This window comes from Balaenoptera physalus (assembly GCF_965194825.1).
Source record: "Balaenoptera physalus genome assembly, chromosome: 19".
NCBI classification, from domain to species: Eukaryota; Metazoa; Chordata; class Mammalia; order Artiodactyla; family Balaenopteridae; genus Balaenoptera; species Balaenoptera physalus.
In genome coordinates this window covers 21,151,042-21,171,029 of record NC_138900.1, presented here as the reverse complement: position 1 = coordinate 21,171,029, position 19,988 = coordinate 21,151,042, and the positions used below count along the sequence as shown (strand labels likewise).

Genomic DNA, 19,988 nt, shown 5'->3' with positions numbered 1-19,988 from the left:
CCCGGTGCCCCAGGCAGCTGGGTCGCACCTGTTGCCTGAGACCCCAGTCCCTGACCGCTGCTTGGTTGCTCCTCCAGTACGAAGTTTTCTGCACCTTTTGCCCCACTGTTGGACCGGTTGTTTGCAACTGAGTGGTTCCTTCCTGTAGGAAGGGGGTGGCGATGGGGAGGTTGTGTCATGCTTTTTCTGTATTTTTGCTTTTTATGTATTGTGGTGCCCTGGTTTAAACCCTCGAGTCATCTTAGGGGAACTCAGTCTGGGCAGGCTGGAACAAGTCTTACCTGAATCAATGTTTTAAGTGTCCCTGTGGCTTGACGTTTTGAATAATCAATCTGTCTCCATCATTTCTTAATCAGGCACAGCACAGGCCTCTCTCTCTCTCTCTTTCTCTCCCCTTCTCTCTCTTTCTCCCTCTCTCCCCCTCCCTTTCTCCTGCTTTACTTGTCAACTCTTTTGGATCCAGTGTTTCTGCTATTAACATGCCCCAATGTCACATGCGAGCCTTTTCTTTAAAACAAGCTCCTCATTGGTGTATCTGGATACTTCTTTTATTATTATTACTGAATCTTTTTTTCCCCCCATAATGACACCAGGATCATTATATAATCCCATAACAAAGAGGCTTTTGAGGCACCAGCTTTTGTCAACTCTAGGACAGAGAATCCATAATTGCATTATTCAGCTTTTTCCCCCTTCTTCCCCCTCTTCCTTGCTTCATGGAAACCCAACCTCAAGCATCACTCACATCTTTACCTTGTTACCTCGCCTTATATTATTTACCAAAGCTTTTGCCTTGAGGACCAGCATTTGCAAAGTTGCCTTAAAAAAGTTATTTTGTTTGATAATTAAGTCCTGGAGCCCATCGCGTGTTGATTATTCTGGACCCATAAGGCAGAGAACCTGCGTGACGTTTTTCTCGAAGTTTAATTACCGTATGCTAATTTCCTTGCCTACTACGTGATTAATTAAAATCATATTTTCATAATCATTTGGCACTAGTATTGTTTTAGAATTATCATGATCTCCTAAATAGTGTCTGTAAATAAAGTCGCCTCTAATGGCAGGCGCGGGAGGCGAGGCTGAGGACCTCTCCGTGTTTGTATCGCGGCGATTGGCAACATAACTGCCTTATTTACATTAAATACGCCACAAGGTTACAGCGCGGATCAACGTCATTTGATCGCTGATGACTCCCTTAAACGCCCGGGCTGTGACTGATTCTCCGCGTCCCGCTGTCCACCGAGATTCACCCGGGAGTTTTTTTTTTTTCCCCCCAGAAAAGAGACAGACTTTAAATAGTTTCAGGAGCAGGTAAGAATTACGCTTTTTCCTCTCCCCTTTTCCGTCTCTCTCTTCTCTCCCTCCGTGGCAATCTCTCCCTCTCGGCTGGATAAAAAATTCTTTAGTCAAAGGCAGGAATGCAAAGTAGTGACAAGCGAAGGGGCTGATATATGTCTCAGTAACGAGTCTGACAATCAGAATGTAGCTCTTGGAGAATAGATAGATTTTAATAAGTGTGTTTACATGAGCTCAAGGTCAGAAGCAAGCTGCGCTGTGTTAAATGGTTTCTTAGTTGCTAGACAGAGAGAAAAAATGGACGATCACACACCATTCTTTGTAGATTATTATATCAAGGGTTCAGTCTCTGGCTCATCAAAGCTAAATGCCGCAAGACCTATCTAGTTGCTGTGAATTATGCCAGGGCGACAATGGAGAGCGTTTTTAATGGTACAATGCATTTCACCTACCAGATAGGGGGAGGCCGAGCCGGGGATGGGGATGTCTGCTGGGGTTGGGTGATGAGTATCAATGAACGGGGCGATTCTGAAAAGAGGCAGACGAAAATCGAGCCCGCCCTGCCCCGGCTGGGCTGGGAGCAGTTCGCAGGGCTCTGCCGAGTGGGCGAGCGAGGCGCGCGAGCAGGGCGCCCGTCCCCCCTCAGCCCCGGAAAATGATCAAGTCAATCATGTGGACATGTTTCATTATTCATTGAACACAATCTTTTACAACGCTCCGTTTACGTGCCCGAGTTTGCTCCCGACGCCCGCGTTTCAGTGTTTAAGGTAAGGAAAACAAAGGTGGGGGGGTCTCGGGGCGCGGCGCGGGGGTGGGGTGGGGGGCGGGGAGGGCGCGGCGGGGGGGTGGCCCCGGCATCCGGGAGGTGGCAAAGTGAGTTTGGACTCTTGGCGTGGGCCCCCATCCCCTCCCCCTCCCCATCTCCGCGAGGCCTGCCGCCGGGTTCCTTCTCGCCCCATCGCGATTAAAAAATACGGTCTAATTAAATATCCGTGGCTGTGACGTTGGCGAGAGAAGCTGTCAGCGGGGGGGAAAAAAAGAGGAAGAAACCGAGAAAGCGGCGGCGGCCCGGCATCGAATGGCGCTAGAGAACTTCGGCGGCGAGCGGGACCCGCGCCTGGGCCGCCGCCTCCCCCGCCCGCGGTCCCGGGACCGTTACTTTGAAAAGGAGCCGCCGGGCCTCGCGCCGGCCGTGCCAGCGGGACCCCGCGCCCCGCTCCGGGCCCAGCCCGCGCCCCCCACTCGCGCGCGGCCCGCGAGCCGCTCTCGGACCCGGGAAACTTTCAAAAGGGTCTGGGGGGTGGGGGGAGTCGTATGGAGACGGGGAGGCTGGGGCCGCAGAAACTTCTGCTCAAGTGACTTTCCCCATTTTCTCCTCTGCCTGAGAATCGGGCGCCCCTCGTTCCCTTTCTTCCTTCGCGGCTCGCTGCGGAATTCCGGCCCCGCCGCCGGGGGGAGAGAGGGTAATTTGTAATTTTTTTAATCAAAGTTAGCTGATGCTTACAGTGTGTCAAACTCGCGGGCGCCAAGGGCCGCTGAGACCTGCCATTTTGTGTTTTCATTGGCCTCCTGTGCCCGGGGAGCCGGGCGAGGCCAAGGCCGGGGGCTCGGTGGGGCCGGGATGCCAGGGTCCGAACCCGCGACCCCAGGAAAGGCCGTGGCGCCTGCCTGTGCAGGCGGCGCCCGCAGCACTGCCCCAGCCTAGCCCAGGCCCTGGGGCCAAGCCGGGGGCCAAAGATAAAAATAAAGAAATAAATAAGTAACAGGTTATGGAGAGAACTGAGCCGGCCAGCCCTGGGCTGGAAGAAATGAGGCCAATCAGAGCGAGGGAGTGCGGGCGTGGGGCCTCAGGAAGGCGGGGAGACAGAGGGTTGGGGGCGTCTGGCAAGAGTGCAATTTGGGGCAACGGAAGCTCCAGGCCAGATGTATGACTGGGGGGAAAATGTTCTTTGCTGATAAACCTTTCTGTTTGCTTCAAGACTTTATTTTTTGAAGATGAAGAATTGAGGAAAACAGTCGTAGGTGGGACCGGGATGTATTTTAGGCAAAAAAAAAAAAAAAAAAAAAGGGGGGGGGAGGTTTTCTTTGATGATGAGTAGGAAAGTGCCCAGATCTCGACGCGCCCATCTGTTGCAGTTTTGCAAATAATTTAAAAGATAGATATCTCTATATAGATGGATGTATGTGAAGTGGAAGGTGGAAACGCAGGCGCCGGGAAGTTAGGAAAAAGAAAGAAAAGGGGATTGATTGGGGGCAGAGATCTGTCCCCACCCCACTCTTCTGAGGAAACTCCTGCAGGGCTTTCTTTGGGGACAGGTGGAAAGTTGTCTCCCGCCCCCCCTCCTTTTTTCACTTCTGTATTGTGAACGTTCCGACCGTCCGCCTCTCGGCGAACGTGCACACAAACCCCGAGTTAGGTAGAGAGTCGGACGATCGTTTGGGGATGGGTTGGGGACCGTGGAGGCCGGAGCAAAGAGCGGGGGGCGAAGAGGGGCAGGGCGGGGTCCCAGCCCCGCGCGCCGGTCGCAGCCACGGCTGGGTTTTGTTTGCTGGATATTGTTATGTCTAACGAGTGCCTCACAGGAGACGTGATTTGTCAGCCGCCTTCGTTTTCACTTTAGCAGAAAATACGGCGGCTGCGCGGCGTCCTGGACTGCGGGTCCGGGCGCCCGCAGGGTCCGCTGGCGCGGGTGGGCGCGCGGGGGTGCAGGCGGGTGGGAGCGGGCGGCCGACCGGCCGCGGGTAGGGGCAGTGGGGCGGGAGGGGTGAGCGCGCGCGAGCGGTGACGGCCTCGGCTGCTCCTGCGCCTTCTCCCGACAGCCGCCGCCGCTGTGCAGTTTAGCAGAAATCCGACAGGGGCCGCGTTTGCTGAGCGCATCCGGCCGCCGGGCAGCCCGAGCGGGCCGCGGGGCCAGGCTGCCGGTGTAGACGCATGGAGGGGGTTGGGGGGAGGGCAGGCGGGGAGGGGCGCGAGAAGCGGGCTGGGTCCGAGTTCTCGCCACCCCCGGTGTTCGTTGTCCGCGGTGTCCCGGGCGCGTCGGGCAGACCCTGGAGCCCTGGCCTTGCGCCCCCGCCCCCAGCCAAGGCTTAGGTGAACTTGGGGTGGGGTGAGCGTGCGTGCGTGCGTGTGTGTATGGGGGGGGGGAGGTTAGACTGGGAACGCTCTGTTTTCTTTCCCAGTTTGATATTAGCAACTGGATTTTTACTTTAAGACCGGCTTTGCTCACTGCTGGGGTTGGGAGGGGGCGATCTCTTCCCATCACTCACATCTTTGTTCATTGTTCACTGAGTGGAAGGCAGGCGACTTAAAGAGACGAAAGAGAGGAAAAAGAGGGGGAGCAAGAAGAGGGAAGGAAGAGAGGCGCGGGGAGAGCGCCCCCGCCCCCGCCCGGGTTGGGTTGGATGGTGAAACAGTAAACCCGCGCACGGAGGGTCGCCGGGAAAGTGGACATTACCGCTTTAATTAACTTCGAGATGCTCCGGCGGCGGGACCTGGCGTAGCCGTGACGCGCCCCCATAAATCTGCCCGGCCCGGGGCTGCTCCGAGAACTCGTACAGTAGCGGCGTCAGACCCGACGCGCGCCTCCCAGTCCGGAGCCCATTTGCATAATTGGATCTTTTTTTTTTCTCTTTCTTTCTTTCTTTTTTCCCCCCCTCATTCTCCCTCCCTGAAACTTGTTTGAAAACCCAAGTGAAAACTGCGACGACCTGCACGCTCAAAAGCGAGTGCCAAGTAAGTGCCCTGCCGTGGCCTCGGTGCGCCCCGAGGTTAGCGCGCACAGCCGGCGAGCGAGGTGCCCGGACGCCGCGCGCTGCCGGGCGGGCCTCGGCTGAGGGCTGCTTGCTGGCGGGAGGACTGCAGCCGCGGGCTCCGGCGCTCCAGGCTGGCAGCTCGCACAACTTTTTTTTCCCTCTGTCTCCCGAGTTTTCGGGCCAGGTGAGGTGTTTGGACCACGCGTGTACCTGTAGCGAGGCTCGGGAGGCGATCTTTGGGGCACGGTGGAGTTGGGCATTCTCGGGTCCGGGCGTGTTGTCGGTCCCCGCCGCTGTGGAGGGCAGAGCTGCGAGCGAGAGAGCGAACCGGGCCGGCTGCATCTCGCGCCGCGGTGCGAATGCAGCTCGTCGCCAAATGCCTCCCCCATTATTCTAAGGTTTGTGTCTCTGGTTGTGTGTGTGTGTGTGTGTGTGTGTGTGTGTGTGTGTGTGTGTGTGTGTGTGTGTGTGTGTGTGTGTGATCGGCTGTGCTTTAAAAAAGAAAAACAGGCACAACAAGAGCGGAAAGGGCTTCTCCCTTAGCTGCCTCCCCGCCCCCCCATTTCTCCAGCATCATTTATTTCTAGTGCTTGAAGGAGAGAGTGCAGGGCTTCTTTGCTAAAGACAGAGTCACCGAGAGATTGACAGTTCTGTTGGAAATGCCATAAATTCTATAACCAAAATGTAGCTGTATTCATAAAATACCAACCCTGGCCTGTCCAGGAAAGTGATTTTATAGTATCTCAAATTAAAAATACATAATCATGTATTATTATTATTTACAGTGTTCAGAACCTGGGGGGAAAGTCGATTTTCTTGGGAGAAAACTGTAACCCTACTTTCTGTTTGCTAGGGAACTTGCTGGCAGCTGGACCCACCAGCCTGACTGGAAGGGGCAGGGGACTCAGCTTTGGCCTGGGGAGTCGCAGGGGGGCAGCGGGCAACCTTCTGGCCTCTGCTTAGGGAGAGCCTAGGGCTTCTGGCTGAAGGCTGCCTTAGTTATGATGTCATTCTGATAGTGGAGTGCAAATGTCTCCTGATTCCACCATTAACCGCCTGGCTGATTTGCTTGGTAATGATAGCACTGACGTCCAGGGCTTTGACAAATGCAGGCCTGCAGAGCCCTAGGAATTAACTTTTTCCCCCACTGAGGAGGGAGCGAGCTGCCAGAGGTCCACTACTGGGCTCCTGCCTTTGAACTTTGCAGTGCCTGAGTCCAGACACTAATATGGATGGCAGGTCCCTAGACTGAGGGACCCCTGTTTTCCCAAAGTTTGGAAAACTTTTAGAAGGCTTCGATTTACAGAATACCCTTAAGCTAGTAACACTTGAATCCAGTTGTGACCAGACAGAGACATTTGGATCTGACGGATTGCTGGGACCCTGGGTCTCTCTGGGGCCATTGCATGGAAGAAGGAATTGTGACATCTGCTTCCTACCTTCAGTCCCTTAACTGTGACTTTATGTTAATATCACTGCAAGTAAACCGGATTTAGTGTGGATTTTTAAATAGTGTACAATGATTTAAGATTTCTTTTGATTTACTGTTCAAATGAAATTTACATAAATGTGATGAAAATGAACTTAACATCTGGGCATATGAAAAAAGGTTAGTACCTCATATGTCATCTGCAGAGAAAGTCTCTAAAATGCTTTCACCCTATACTGGGTTCGGGGAAACAGTTCCTGGAGACATAAATGGTAATTATGGAAAACCTGGAGAAAGCGCTTTCAATAAATTTGCATTCTCTTGGACCACTGCTCTGAAAACCCTTCTTGGTCTGTGCCTGGAGTGCTTAACTTCTGAGCAGGCTTGAGATCTCACAACTCAGCAAGTTAAGTGCTGGCTGGGGCTGTCTTCATGGAAGACACAGGGCGGGATGGGGAGCGACAGTCACACTGCTCTGGTTCAAGCCAGAGGCCAGTAACCTCCGTTATGGGAGAGGACAGGGAGGTGGCCAGGAAGTGCAGCCCTACTAACCACAGTTGCCCACTGGGCGCTGAAGGCGGTGCTGAAATGTGGAATCATTTGCCTGCTGAGTCCCGAAAAGCTGATGGATTAGGTTGTCTGCTCTGCCTTAGGTAACCAAAGAAATTTCCGTCAGATCAGACCTATAAAATCCACGAGCCCATTCAAACGAACTCTGAACTCTGTCTCAGTTTTGAGCAAGAGGAGCTTATCTCTGGAGTAAGGAAATCAGAGTTAAAAAACCTTCCCCAAACGTGGTTGCCTTTTGCTCAAAAGTTGGCTGTGAATGGCACAGGTGTTTTTAAAGTGCCTTGAATGGAGGGAAGAAAGACAGCAATGATGCTCATGAGAATATAGATGAACTTAGTTTTTTTTTTTTTTTTTTTTTTTTTAAAGAAGAGGATCATAAAAGAAGAAAGCAAATAGATTTATTTTTCCAGTTTGAATGAGGACAATTATAGCTTTTTAACGTCTTTGGATTTAGTGTTTTTAATAAGCCTTTTAAGTAAGCTGAAATATCAGCTTGCATTTTGTTCTCAGCATTATTTAAAGTGAGACTTGACGCAAGTTTAAAAACAGAAGTGAGCTTTTTGTAGGTCGGCTTTTGTCCACGCTGAGGACAGGAGTCCCCCACAAAACCTCTGCCAGGACCCAGAGCAGGTGAGAGTGCTCAGCCCTGCTTCATCCTGTCTCCAGATGAGACAGATTTGGGCTGGAAGGATGCTGGCAGTCAGGTGACCTGATGCCATCTCCCAGGCTGTGAAAGCTGGGTTTTGGAGTCTAAAAGCAAAATACAAGTTCACTGACATGGGAGAGACTCATCTTTGCTAGTAGGAGCTTGTGAGCTGAGGAGCTTTCTTGGTGAAACCGTGCCTGCCATGCACACTGGCCTGCCCCCTCCAGGACGTGCCCCCTTCCAGGACGTGCCATGGTAGGACAGCAGAGGGACTGGAGGGAAAGGAGCAGTCCCAGGGCAAGATGGGGATGGAGGGTCTGGCTGGTGGGGCTCACTGTGTGTTTTACCTGGTTGTGTGGTACCTGGTTGGGAGTTGTTGAGAGAGAGGCCTTTTATCAAGGAGAGGGTTGATTGCTCAGGCCTGGATTGTCTGGGCCACGCTTGGTGGCATTGAGTGCCCTTAGAGGGTGAGAGCCAAGCTAAGCTAGGGAGTCATGTGTGCAGTCAAATCGAGCTAAGCCAGGGAGTGGCCCACCAGGGTCTTGATTGTGGTGATGCTAGTGTGTGTGTGAGCGTGTGAGAGTGTATGACGCTTGTGCACGTGTGTGCATGTGCTGGGGAGGGTGTTCCTGCTAGAAGCAGCTGTTAGGAGATGATTTCCTATTTACTCAGAGTGCACTACCCAGGGTAGATTAGTGAGTTTGTCAGTGTATGTGCACAGTGGAGGGGTCGGGGCTAAAAGAGCTGAGGGAATCACAAAGTGGAGGGGGACATATATACTCAGAAGATGGACCCTAAAGAATGCAGGTCACCTTTACTAGATCATAAATATGTATATATCCCCCCCCCCACCCAATGAAGGCAGACATGGATGGAAGCCACCTCACGAAGGTGGACCACTCAGCAAGCCACCTGGCTTGAGCACCAGCAGTGCCTGCGTGGGAGTGGGGACTTCCCGACCAGTTATGCCATCATCAGGCTTCTGTTGACCATCTGCCACTGGGCTTCGTTGTGCAGAGATCAGGGCTGGTTTTGTGGGCTCTGTTGGCTGCTTGAGGATACCACCCGCTCAACTTTCCCTTTAAAAAATCATTGTAGATCTTTGGTTTCTCTTATATTGGAGTTTTTGCTACTACAGAGGGCATTGAGCACTTGGCTTTTCACAGCCTCTGAGTATGCTGGAGGTCAGGTTTATCTGCCCTAAGAGACAAGATCCAGGTGAGGCCTTTGGTGGAACTTGCCAGACTAGCCTGAACATTGTTTCTCTAGACCAGGGTTTCTCAACTGTGACACTAGGGATGTTACCCATTTGTTGTAGAGTCTGTCCTGTGTGTTGTAGGATGTTTAGCAACATCCCCGACCTCTACCCACTAGATGCCAGTAGCTCCCCTGAGTTGTGACAATCAAACGTGTCTCCAGACATTTCCATACATCCCCTGGGGGAAAATCAGGCTCATTTCCCACACCTTATATGTGCCAGGGAGGTCTGACCCCCTGGGAGTACACAGGCTGGTGGGGAGACACACATGTCCTAGTGCCCTGAGACACCAGGGCCTGCCTGTACCAAATGGGGGCAGACCTAGGGGGTCCAAGAGGAGGGAGAATGTCCATAGTAGAAGAATACCTGGGTGGAGGGTATATGGAGAGGAGGCGTGGGGCTCGACTTTGACTGTTTTTATATCAGTTACACACTGAAAATGGCCCTGCCAGTGAGAACTGTGTTTCTGGGCTCCCTGACTATGATACGCAAACCAAGAAGTGGAAAGCAACAGTTCTCAGGCTCCGAGTTGAGGCTGGGCATCCTGCTGGCAGGATGATGACAGTGGTTTATTTTTGTGCACTTACTATGCGGTAGGCATGGGTTCTAAGCACTCGACTTGTTTAATCCTTACAACCAACCCCTCTATGAGCAGGTACTATATTTGTCCCAAATTTCAGGAAGGGAATCTCAGACACTGAGAGAGGGGAGTGGAGGGTCCAGGTTCAGAGCCCATCCAGTCTGCCTCTGGAGTTGGCACGCTCAATCCCTCTCCTGCTCAGAACACCTCCCTTGATCCATGGCCAGCTGCCCTTCCTGGGAGCACACTCACTACAAAACCTCTGAGATTCCATCATTGACCCGACTAGCTCATCCACAGCCTCCTGACACCAGGTAGAGAAGGTCTGGGCATCCAGAACAAGTCCTTTTTGAGGGACACAGACCTCCAGGTGGGGCCTCCAGATGGGTAGTGACAGGAAGGTCATTCAGATGCTTCGAAGGCATTAGGAGATGCAGGAAGGAAGATCAGTTTGTAGGGTACCCCCTCCTCTACCTACCTATTCTTACTCTGTAGTTTTACAGTGAGAAAATTGTGCCATTTTGACACAGGAAAAATGATCACCGTAGGCTTGAGCTGACATTAACCTGAAAGTTTTATATCAAGGCATTACAGCTTTGATTACCTGTACTGTGTTTAGCTGGTCTTTGATTACTGAGGTAGGCTTGTCTATTGCTCTCTCTCTCCTTCTCTCTCTCTCTCTCTCTCTGCCAGCTAGTTCTTTAGCCCGGAGGCTGGTCTGTCAGCTCCCCAGGGCTTCATTCCACACCTCACCCTGTCCATCCATTTGGAACCATCATCCCCCTTCACGATCTTTTAGCCTTTGGTTTTTTGTTATCAAATACACGTTCACCCATACACATAGACAGGATGAAGTAACCCTCTTTAGGTTGTAAAAGCCAACCCACAGAGTCCCTAACATTGAGATTAATCACAGAAATGCCCATACAGCCTTAATTACAATGATGTTCTCACTTGCACGTCTGAGGTTCCAAAATAATTCCTGTAGATTTGGATGGGATTTTGGCTCATGGAAGGGCTAGATCGTAGGGTTCTCAGTGAATATTTATGCCTGTAGTTTCCAAGTACCTGAGGAGGCAAGGTCTGGGGCACCTCTGTGTAGGTGTGTAGAGGTGGCCGGAACATCGACACCTGAAATGGCTGCTCTTGGGTGCTTGCCTCATGCCAGACCCTGCACTCTGCACCTTGGATGCATGGTCTTATATAGTCCTTTTAACAACACAGTGAAGGGCATCCCTTGGTGCAGTTTCACCAGTGGGCAAACTGAGAGTTGTGGCAACTTGTTGCAGCCACAAGCTCCCGCATGGCGGAGCCAGGGTTTGAAGCCAGCCTCATTAGCCTGGGAGCTCACACTGCTGCCCTTGCCTGCACCCCTGCTTCCCCAGGCAGTACTCAGAGAGGGCTGTGAACGCAATCATCCTTCCCTGTCACAGCGACTCGCCTTTCACATGAAAGTTAAAAATGTAAACCAGAACTTGCTACTTGGAGAACATATGCATTGTTGTAAATTTGTTTTCAAGAAGGAGAAAATATTTGGAAACTGTATCAGCTAAACTGCATCAACTATAGAGAAGCAAACAGATCACAGGCCACATAGATATTATATATGGAAGTTAATCTCTTTGAATAGCTTGGTTATTTAATTTTATCTTTCAGAATATCTGGAAACACTTATTCCTTATTGGCTAGAGAAAAAAGTGGCACAAACATGTTTTTTGTTCTTTAAAACATTTTTAAAATTCTCTATTAAAATCTATTAAAGTCAAGTCAGGCAAAACCTTCCAAATTATTACAGAAAGGCTGTCATTTCCATGAAGCCTATTGAAGGGGGTGGGAAATCTTATCGAAATTACAGCTAAAGTGCTTTAATTATTTTGCATCCTCGGCCAGGGCTCGCAGTTTGGGGGTTGTAATCTATTGATGCCAAGTGGCTATTTCAGCAGCCTTACATTTGCACCGAGCAGAGAGCATCTCAGTGATGAAACATGGCTGGATCCGGCAGTTAAACTCAGTGCAGGATTCCCGCAGCATCTGAGAAACTTTACTCACAAATGTTTTCCACCTGAAAGAGGGTCAGTGCTGGTGGGTGGCAATCCTGCTCCAATAGCCCAAGAAGAGTTCAAAAGGTGGAAAAGTGCAGAATGTGGGAATGCGGGGAGGGAGAAAAGCAGCCACACGCCGACATGAAAGGATTTAATCTGGGCAGCCGAAACTTCCCTGATGGTGGAGGGCTGCCTCTGTGCTGGTCCCCACAGCCACTAGGTCTCCTCCCCGAGTCCTCCCGGCCACTCTGAGCCATCGGAAGTCCAGCCCTGCCAGGAGCTCTTGTGGACTTCGGAGGCACCATTTCTGAAGCAAAACACCAGACACCCTGTCTGCAATTCTTTTCTGAGATCATTGATTTGACAACTTAATATCTATTTTCTGTGTGTTTTTTGTTTTGTTTTGTTTCATTCCTCCCCCCCACCCCCCGCCTATTTCCTCCTTTTCAGCTGTTTCACCCTTTGCACATGAATTCTGAAAGTATGTTAAAAAAGCCTTTGTTGAATTTTGGTGGTGGTGGGGCCGTCAGAATTTTAGTCCCATTTAAAATTCTCATCTAACATATTTTGGAGGCAGAAGAAATACAGGTAAGATGATACGAACATTTGCATCATCTAAAAATGTATTGATTAAGGCTGTAAGGTGGCAGTTACCCCTTTAATAACTGCTGCCACCCCAAGGAAGACACAGTGGCTTTCTAAGTGCGTGACAAATGATGGGCTTATCCAGGATCTGGTCATCTGATTGGCATTTCCCGTGACAATGCTTCTGTGATGTAACGAGTGGTGATATGCCTGTCTTTTGGGGGTCTGTGCATGCCGTGCCTGTTGGCATGTTTATTCTTTAGCGATGGCTGTCTGGTGAGGTCAAGTAATATACTGCAGATATTAGAGTACATACCATTTTCAAAACCCTCCCGGAAGAACTGGCTGCATTTTGACATGCCGCCCTTTTATCTCAGTGATACCAGCAACTTGATCCTCACATTTTACCCCCTGTCTCAAAAGGTTGACAGGAGCTAGATCCGTGTGAGATGTTTTTTTCAGGAGCCTGGCTGCTCAGGTGACAAACACCAGGCCCATGTGTGGATCTTGGGGACAACGGGGGTCTGCTGTTCTGAAAACTTTCTCTCCCTTTGCATGATAATATTGCTCCGATAAAAATCATGTTAATTTTTGTGTGTGATCTCCAAATACCACCTTCAATAAAATAATTTGTTCATTGATCTAAAGAAGGAGTGGTTTCCAGCTGCTTCATTCCTTGGGACAGACTCTCCAGTTAGAATCCGTCTCTTTGACTCACTTCTGCTAGAGGCTGGCCTCCTGTGGAGGTCATTGTGAAGGGGCCCAGCAACCTGGGGAGGCTGGGGATGGAGCACTTATTTCTCCAGGAATCAGGGCTGAGCAGAATTCAAATATGATAATTCGTGCTTAAATGTGCAGATATTTGTGCTTGCCCACCTCCATCTCGAAGGCAGGCGAATCGAATTGTTGCTGCACTGGGGAGCTGGGGGCCCCTCCTTTGATTAATTTCTATCATCAGCCAACTGTTAACCCTTAGGTTAACACAAGGAAACTTTGTGCTCCTTTCTATTTACTGTATCATTGCTCCAGAAGGAGTGTTTATGGGGGAATTCTTTGTGTGCATTTTATTTGCTAATTAAATTTTTGCAGTGGTTACATAGTACATGCTTTGCTTGATATATCAATATCTATAAGTTAGTTTTTTTGCATTATTTAACTTTTAGGGATGTTCCCTCCTTCATTTCATGATTAAAATGCTTATTTCATTGAGCTGGAAACATCAAGTTTGTAAATGAGGAAGAGCCAGAAGCATTTTGTTTTTGTTTTTGTTTTTAAGCAGTGTAACATAGTGATAAAGAGCTCAGGACCAGTCAAATGGGACCAGGCTCGACACCCAGCTCCACCACTTACAAGCTGTTTGAGAGCAGGGCATTTTCTGTCTTTAAGCCTCAGTTTTCTCATCGGTAGAATTGGAATAATTTTTCCTCCCTAACTGAGTCCTCAGGATTAAAAGAGAAAATGATTAATTAATGATCCCAGAGACCAGCTATTCTACAAATGGCCAGCTAATATTATTACTTGTATTATACATTTTGTTAAATATTTTAGGAGTGAAAACCCTACCCCAAACTATAGCCATCAATCATTTGCAGAGCCTGGTGAAGTGTCATTCCTCCTTTGTTTCCCTGGCTGGTCTTTGGAGTTATTTACCTGGGGATCAATAATTATCAGCTGATTGATTTCCTATATGTTTCAGAAGATGCATTTTAAAGGGTCAGCTGAGTTCGTGGAAGGGTATGGCGGGGGAGGGGGGGTAGGGTTTAAGTATTTACTAAACAAACATTCTCATTCCAGTCCATCAAATGTTAACACTGTGTTTCCAGGACACACACACACACACACACACACACACACACACACACACCCATACCACACACTGGTTGCGGGAATCTTGGTGGGCCTTGCTCTTCATCTTTGCCCTGAACCCAAGCCAAAGGTCCCAAGGAGACACTGCTGTCATTCATTCATTCGTTCATTCATTCATTCACTCAATCTTTTAAAAAATATGTATTAAATGTATTCTGTGTTCTAGGCAGATTAGTGGTGTGAGGGAGAGCAGAATCACTTTTGGGGCTGTTATACCAGGACAAAAGCACAAGTGCAGGCAGTGAAGATGATGCCTTAGGATCCAGGTTCCAGATTTAACACACACACACACATATATCAGAGGCTCACCTAATTTGCATACTTGAATACACTCACTAGCTGATTTCAAGGGAGCCAAATGCTTGCGCACGAAGTATAAAATTAATGCGTTGAACTTGTGGCCATTGCATTCAAGATGAGTCACCCAAGACAGAGGTGGGGAGTTGAACATAACTCCTTTACTTTTTCCTACAGGGGAAAGGGTGGAATTCTGGGTTGGCTGTTCCTCACTGGAGGGGATCCTGAATCTACGACAATATCAACATGTCAGTCATCCTTGGAAAGTACCCTAGTGATGTCATATTAAGAAAAAAGATCCCACCTTCCTGCGGGGAATTTGAAACCAAGATCTGGTCCTGTAAATAAACATCTATCATTTATTGAGTGCTTATTACATAGGTGACCTTGGGCTTTAAAATGCAAGATACCATTTGATTTAATCCTTAGAACACTCTGCTTTTTGAGGCATATCCACGTAGTGTGACTTGCCCAGGGTCACGTACCTGGTAGATGGCATTGCTGGGCTTTCTCTGAATGGACCTGTGCCTGTGACTGGTGGGCTCTGGGACACCTGGCCTGGACCTTCTCTGGAAGTGGGATTTTCTAGAACACATACAGCAGTTGGAGAGTCGAGGCTTCTGAGCCTCATGAACCATTCATTCCTCTTCTTCAGGTGGAGTAGTGTGCCGTGGAGCAGAGCCCTTGGCAGGGGGCGGGGGCTGCTTTCCTGTCACACTCCTCCCCTCATACCACTCTGGGCAGTGTCGCCATGCTCTGCAGTTTGTTCTCTCAGATTTGTCCATCCTGCAGATATTCACTGTGCTAGGTGCTGGGGACACAGCAGTGGACCCGGCATCCATGGTTCCTGCAGCTCTAGAGGGAGTCACAAGAGAGACACGGTATTTATCATTTCCACTGTGACCATGAAGACTGAAGGAAGAGGACAGAGGGCTGTGGGGAAGTGCCTCTTCAACTAGGTGGTCAGTGCTGTTCTTGGAGGATTAAAGGTGAGAAGGAACCAGTAAAGCAAGGGGTAGGGAAAACTTCCAGGCAGAGGGAACAGCATGCACAAAGGCCCTGAGGTTGGAAGGATCTCGATGGGTTGAGGAGAAGAAAGAAGGCCAGGGTGGCTGGAGCTGGGTATGTACTGCTCCCCCAAAGAACAGTGCAGTCTTCTTTCTTTACCTGGGGAAGGAGACTTCTTCCAGCTGGGGCCACTCCCTCAGTTTGCTGTGAGCACAGCCTGTTGAGGGGCACTTCTGTTGAAGGGTGTCTACTGGAGGCTGTGGCCTTCTCTGCCATCCAAAGTCAATATCTTCCTTCCAAGTGGCCCTTGCCTCCTACCCTCCGTCCGTTCTTCTCTCTATACAATTCATTCATTCATTCCACAGATATCCACTGAACATCTACTCTGCACCAGGCACGAAGTGCATGTAAAGTTAGTTGCAAAGACAAAACTTATGTAAGCTCTCTTACATTTTAGGTTCTGTTGAGATTCACAAGTGCTTCTGTGATGTCTGGCTCCCCTCTGCCCCCCACCCCAACTCTAGGGGGTGTCCCCTGACTACACAGTTCTCTTGTACTTTGTTTGGTTAGACTTGTTTATACTTCATGCAGTCTCAGAGCAGAGAGGGTAAAGCTCGAGTTTGCACCAGCATCTCAGAGTTCCCCTTTCTTCCCTGTGCATGGCCACGGTGGTTACATGCTTCCCTCCATCCCTTCCCACCTTTGTTCCTGAGTGTGCACCCATGTCAGGCAGTGTGCAGAGTGCTGGGGTGATGAGGGACAACGTCACCACAGGGCCTCTGCCTCCATGGAGACACCTCAAGTTTGTACTTGATTCAGGTGTCTTGGGATTTTTGAGGAGGTTCTCGCCTCCCAGCTCATTCTGGGGGTCATGAACACCTTCCCCTTTCAGGAAACGGACAGTGTGGCAGGACAGCTAGGTACTTGTTTATGTCACCTATAAGTCCAAAGAGGAGTTTTTGCTATAGAACTTGAAAGTATAGATTTACATGCCTGGTCCTTTTGATTCATTACTTACATGATTACATTGGTAACTTTTAAATTTAATTTAATTTTTTAGTGGTAAATGAAGTATGTCCTGGCTCTTTGGATACTGAAATTTTTTTCTCTTCATTTGGTTTTAAATGGTTAAGTAAATTTCATTAAATAACTGTAAATATTCCAAATCATCCTGCATATATATCATATTTCACATCATCATAACTTTGATGTAAAATATTAAAATGTAAATGCCTTAAAAGAAAAATTATGGAAACAAATGCATGACTTATTACACTTTCAGAAAAGTTGCTTAAATATTTCCCCTTCCTTAGCAAAAATCTCTGATGAATTACAAGAAAAAACATTTAAGGGCACTATAAAAAATAATTCTTTAGAATAAAAGAACAGACCTTGGTAAGTGGTATTCCCCCATTTTATCTGTTCAGCTCTGTGAATATATGTTGGCTATTGTCCACTCATCAATTTGATTATTATAAAGTAAGCTATATCAGCATGAATATAATCATTTTAATTTCTAAGCTTTAGTTGGAATATTTTATCCAAGTATATAAATATAGCTCTAAATTTATATATACTTTATGAAATTTGAAACAACAATTCTTCCTTTTCCTTTTAAGAAATATTTCAGTCTATAGTAAAATTGTCTGGGAAGCATTTGGTATTTTATTTTGGTCTCTGTCATGCCTTTCCATGTGATTGTTCTATATTAATCTTGAAAAGTGACATAAGATTTCTTTTCCATAATAAATAGCAAATAATGTAATAATAACAAATGATAACTCTAATGAAAAAATTATATTTTTCTCCATCTAATAGAAGAGTGGCAACAATAGGTAGGATAAAATAAAATCAATATTTTGACACTGCTCTATTATGTCTGGCTCATTAATTTGGAGAAAACTTCTCTCTTCAATCCTAAATCACAAAGTGTCAACAAATAGTAGTTTTAATGTCTACTTTCATTCCAGTGCATTTAAAGCTTTGCAAGTTATTTTTGGAGGAAAATGATTTTTGATTCTGCAGATGTATAGAGATTGCATTGTGTAGGTTTTTGTCTTAGGGAACAATGAAAAAGTTTTGCCATGTACTTTGTATTCAAGAGATAGTTCATTCCAAATTCCAGTTCAGCACAATACTATATGGTTTTCATATAAATGAATATGTATGTATGCATATCTGTATATGAATATATATGTATATGTGTGTATATGTATATACACATATATGTATATATGTATATACATGTATATGTATGTATGTGTATATGTGTATCATTGTCCTGTTTTATTTTCTTCACACACAAACACACACACACACACACACACACACACACACACACACACACACACACACACTGTTTTTTTGTTTGCTTTTTTGGCCATGGGCCCCGGCAGGAAAAGCACCAAGTCCTAACCACTGGACCGCCAGCGAATCCACCCCACCACACACACACAGTCTTAAAGGCCATGCTCATTCACATTCATTAATTTCACCCAAAGTTTCACGTAGCTTCCTCTTCTTTTAGAAGAATCTAGCATTTCTGATTTCCGAGTAGCGATTGTCAGTTGATTAAGGTCAATGCTAGCACTTATTCAGGCTCCTATTGACTGGGGCCACGTGATAGGAGTGATTGATCCACCTTAGACACAGGCTTGCTAATTTTCCATTGTAATGGTCCTTTTCACCTAGTCTATTCTTCCTTACCCCACGTCTTTCATACCCCACTTAAGAACACTCCATCCCGCCCCCCAGGTCCTGTGCTGTTATATTAATGCAGAATTACATCTCTCACTTGTGCAAAAAGTATTTGTATCACTGCTGCCTGTCCTCCTTTGTTTTCCTGAGATCACAAAAGCCTGGGATTTAGACTAGCAGATAATAACATACAGTGCAAATTATTGATGCTGCTTTAATTGTCTTATTGACAACTCACTTGAACTTGGAGAAGCATGCTAATATTTATCATCCTGTGAACTCATGTGCATTTTCTTGACTAAAGCCGTAATTACAGAAGAATTTCAAAACTCAGATGTCTGCCCGCAATGGCCTCACCTTTCCTCTATTTGGACAAAGGCTTCCAGACTGCTGCATCGAGGGAGAGCTCCCATCGTTCACTGCCCCGTAAGCGTCAGTGTCCTCCAGACGCCTCTCCCTCTAGGGGGTATCTGGCTAATTAACACCTTGACCAGCACCTGGCCAAGAGAGGAAGCAGAGATAGGACCCACCTGAGCGGTGGTAAAGAGGGCCGTGCCCGTCCGGCCTCAGGGTTGCCCAGAGGTTTTTGTTTTTTGAAGAGACAGGTGTTTCTTTCCTTTTGGGAAATGCCCATAAAGAACATTAAAAGATTTAGAACAGGCTGAAGCTGAAATGAGGCCACTGAGCTGACTAGGAGGTAAAAACCCAGTTGAGGAGGGTTTTGACAAGCTCGTGTTGATGGATGGAGCCATCATGGCCTTGCCTCGTACCTTGCTGTCCCCATCTCCCCTCTGCTCCCCATCATCCGCTAGGCTCTGCCCCCTGGCCCTCTCTCAGTTCCTTGGGCGCGCTAGCCTTGATCACACTTGAGGCCTTTAGCCTGGCTATTTCCTCTGCCTGGAACGCTCTCGTCTGCACCCTTCACCTGGTCTCTTCTGCTTATCCCTCAGGTCCCACCGAAGGCCACCTCTTCAGAGAGGCTTTTCCTGGCTTCCCTCTTCCTCTACGCCACATTGCTCACCTCCTAGCTCATGGTCCTATTTTATTTTCTTCACGGGATTTATCTTAATTGATTGCATCGAGTGTTAGCATGCATTCTGTCTACCTCCCTCCTCTAGCACTAGACTCCCCAAGGCCAGGGCCCCTTCAGGCTCCTTGATGACTCTCCTTCCAGCACCTAGAACAGTGGCTTGCAAAGGCGGCCAATTAACAAATGTTTTTTGAAAGGCTGCTACTTTCCCAAAGGAAAATATGTATTTGGGAGTTTATCCATGATCTTTGAGAACGATGTCATGTCATGCCATGATGCGCCCTTTGTTCCTGGTTAGAGATGGAAGCTGCAGCTGTGGCTTTCTCCGGACTACCAAGAGGTTGCCATGATGGAGATTCAGAAGGGTGGTTGTCTCTAGATAGAAAGTATGTCAGTGTTACTGCCAAGTTTCTCCCCCTTGTGGGGCATTGCTCAGTCGAGTGTGTTTCCTCTGGCTTGTGTTGTGGCCATGGAGGCCTCTTCTCTCAAGCCATTCCCCTGCCCGGGCCATCTCGTCCGAGGTTGGCCACGCAGTCTCCGCCACGGCCTCTCCCTTGACATCAGTACGTTGGGCACGGAGAGCCCTCATCGGGGTCTTTGTCGCTGCTGAGAGCCAGCTGCGTGGGACCCTGATTAACACGGATAGAGTCGTTAGCGGCTCTGCATTCACGTCTTTGGCAGCACTTGATGGGGGTCCCTGGGCAGAGGAGCCGTGGGGCCTGGAGAAGATGCCGTCTTGACTCCCTGATTGGTGAGGCGCTCGTCTGAATGATGAGTGAGGTGGAGCCACCCCACTGGCTTCAACGAGACACTCGAATCACAGAGCGTGATTGCAGAAGGGGAGAGAGGACTTAAACCTATGTCACACCCTGTTGCCCAAGTGACTGCCATCTTGGGGAGCTTTGTGAGGCTTGTGTGACTTGCAGAATCT

At 48.4% G+C, this 19,988-nt stretch overlaps 1 protein-coding gene across 8 annotated transcripts in view; it reads left to right on the top strand.

Moving 5' to 3' along the window:
• Window positions 1–403: 403 nt before the first annotated feature.
• Window positions 404–19,988, top strand: part of ZNF536 (zinc finger protein 536) — a 426,032-nt gene continuing 406,447 nt past the window's right edge. For 5 of the 8 annotated variants that reach the window (XM_082437055.1, XM_082437060.1, XM_082437059.1 and 2 more), the window contains exon 1: window positions 404–2,063. The gene's annotated coding sequence lies outside the window, so the exon portion shown is untranslated. Of the gene's footprint in view, window positions 2,064–4,331; window positions 5,030–5,121; window positions 5,448–19,988 lie in introns of those variants that run through there. The other 3 variants (XM_082437056.1, XM_082437057.1, XM_082437058.1) reach the window with 3 other exon arrangements.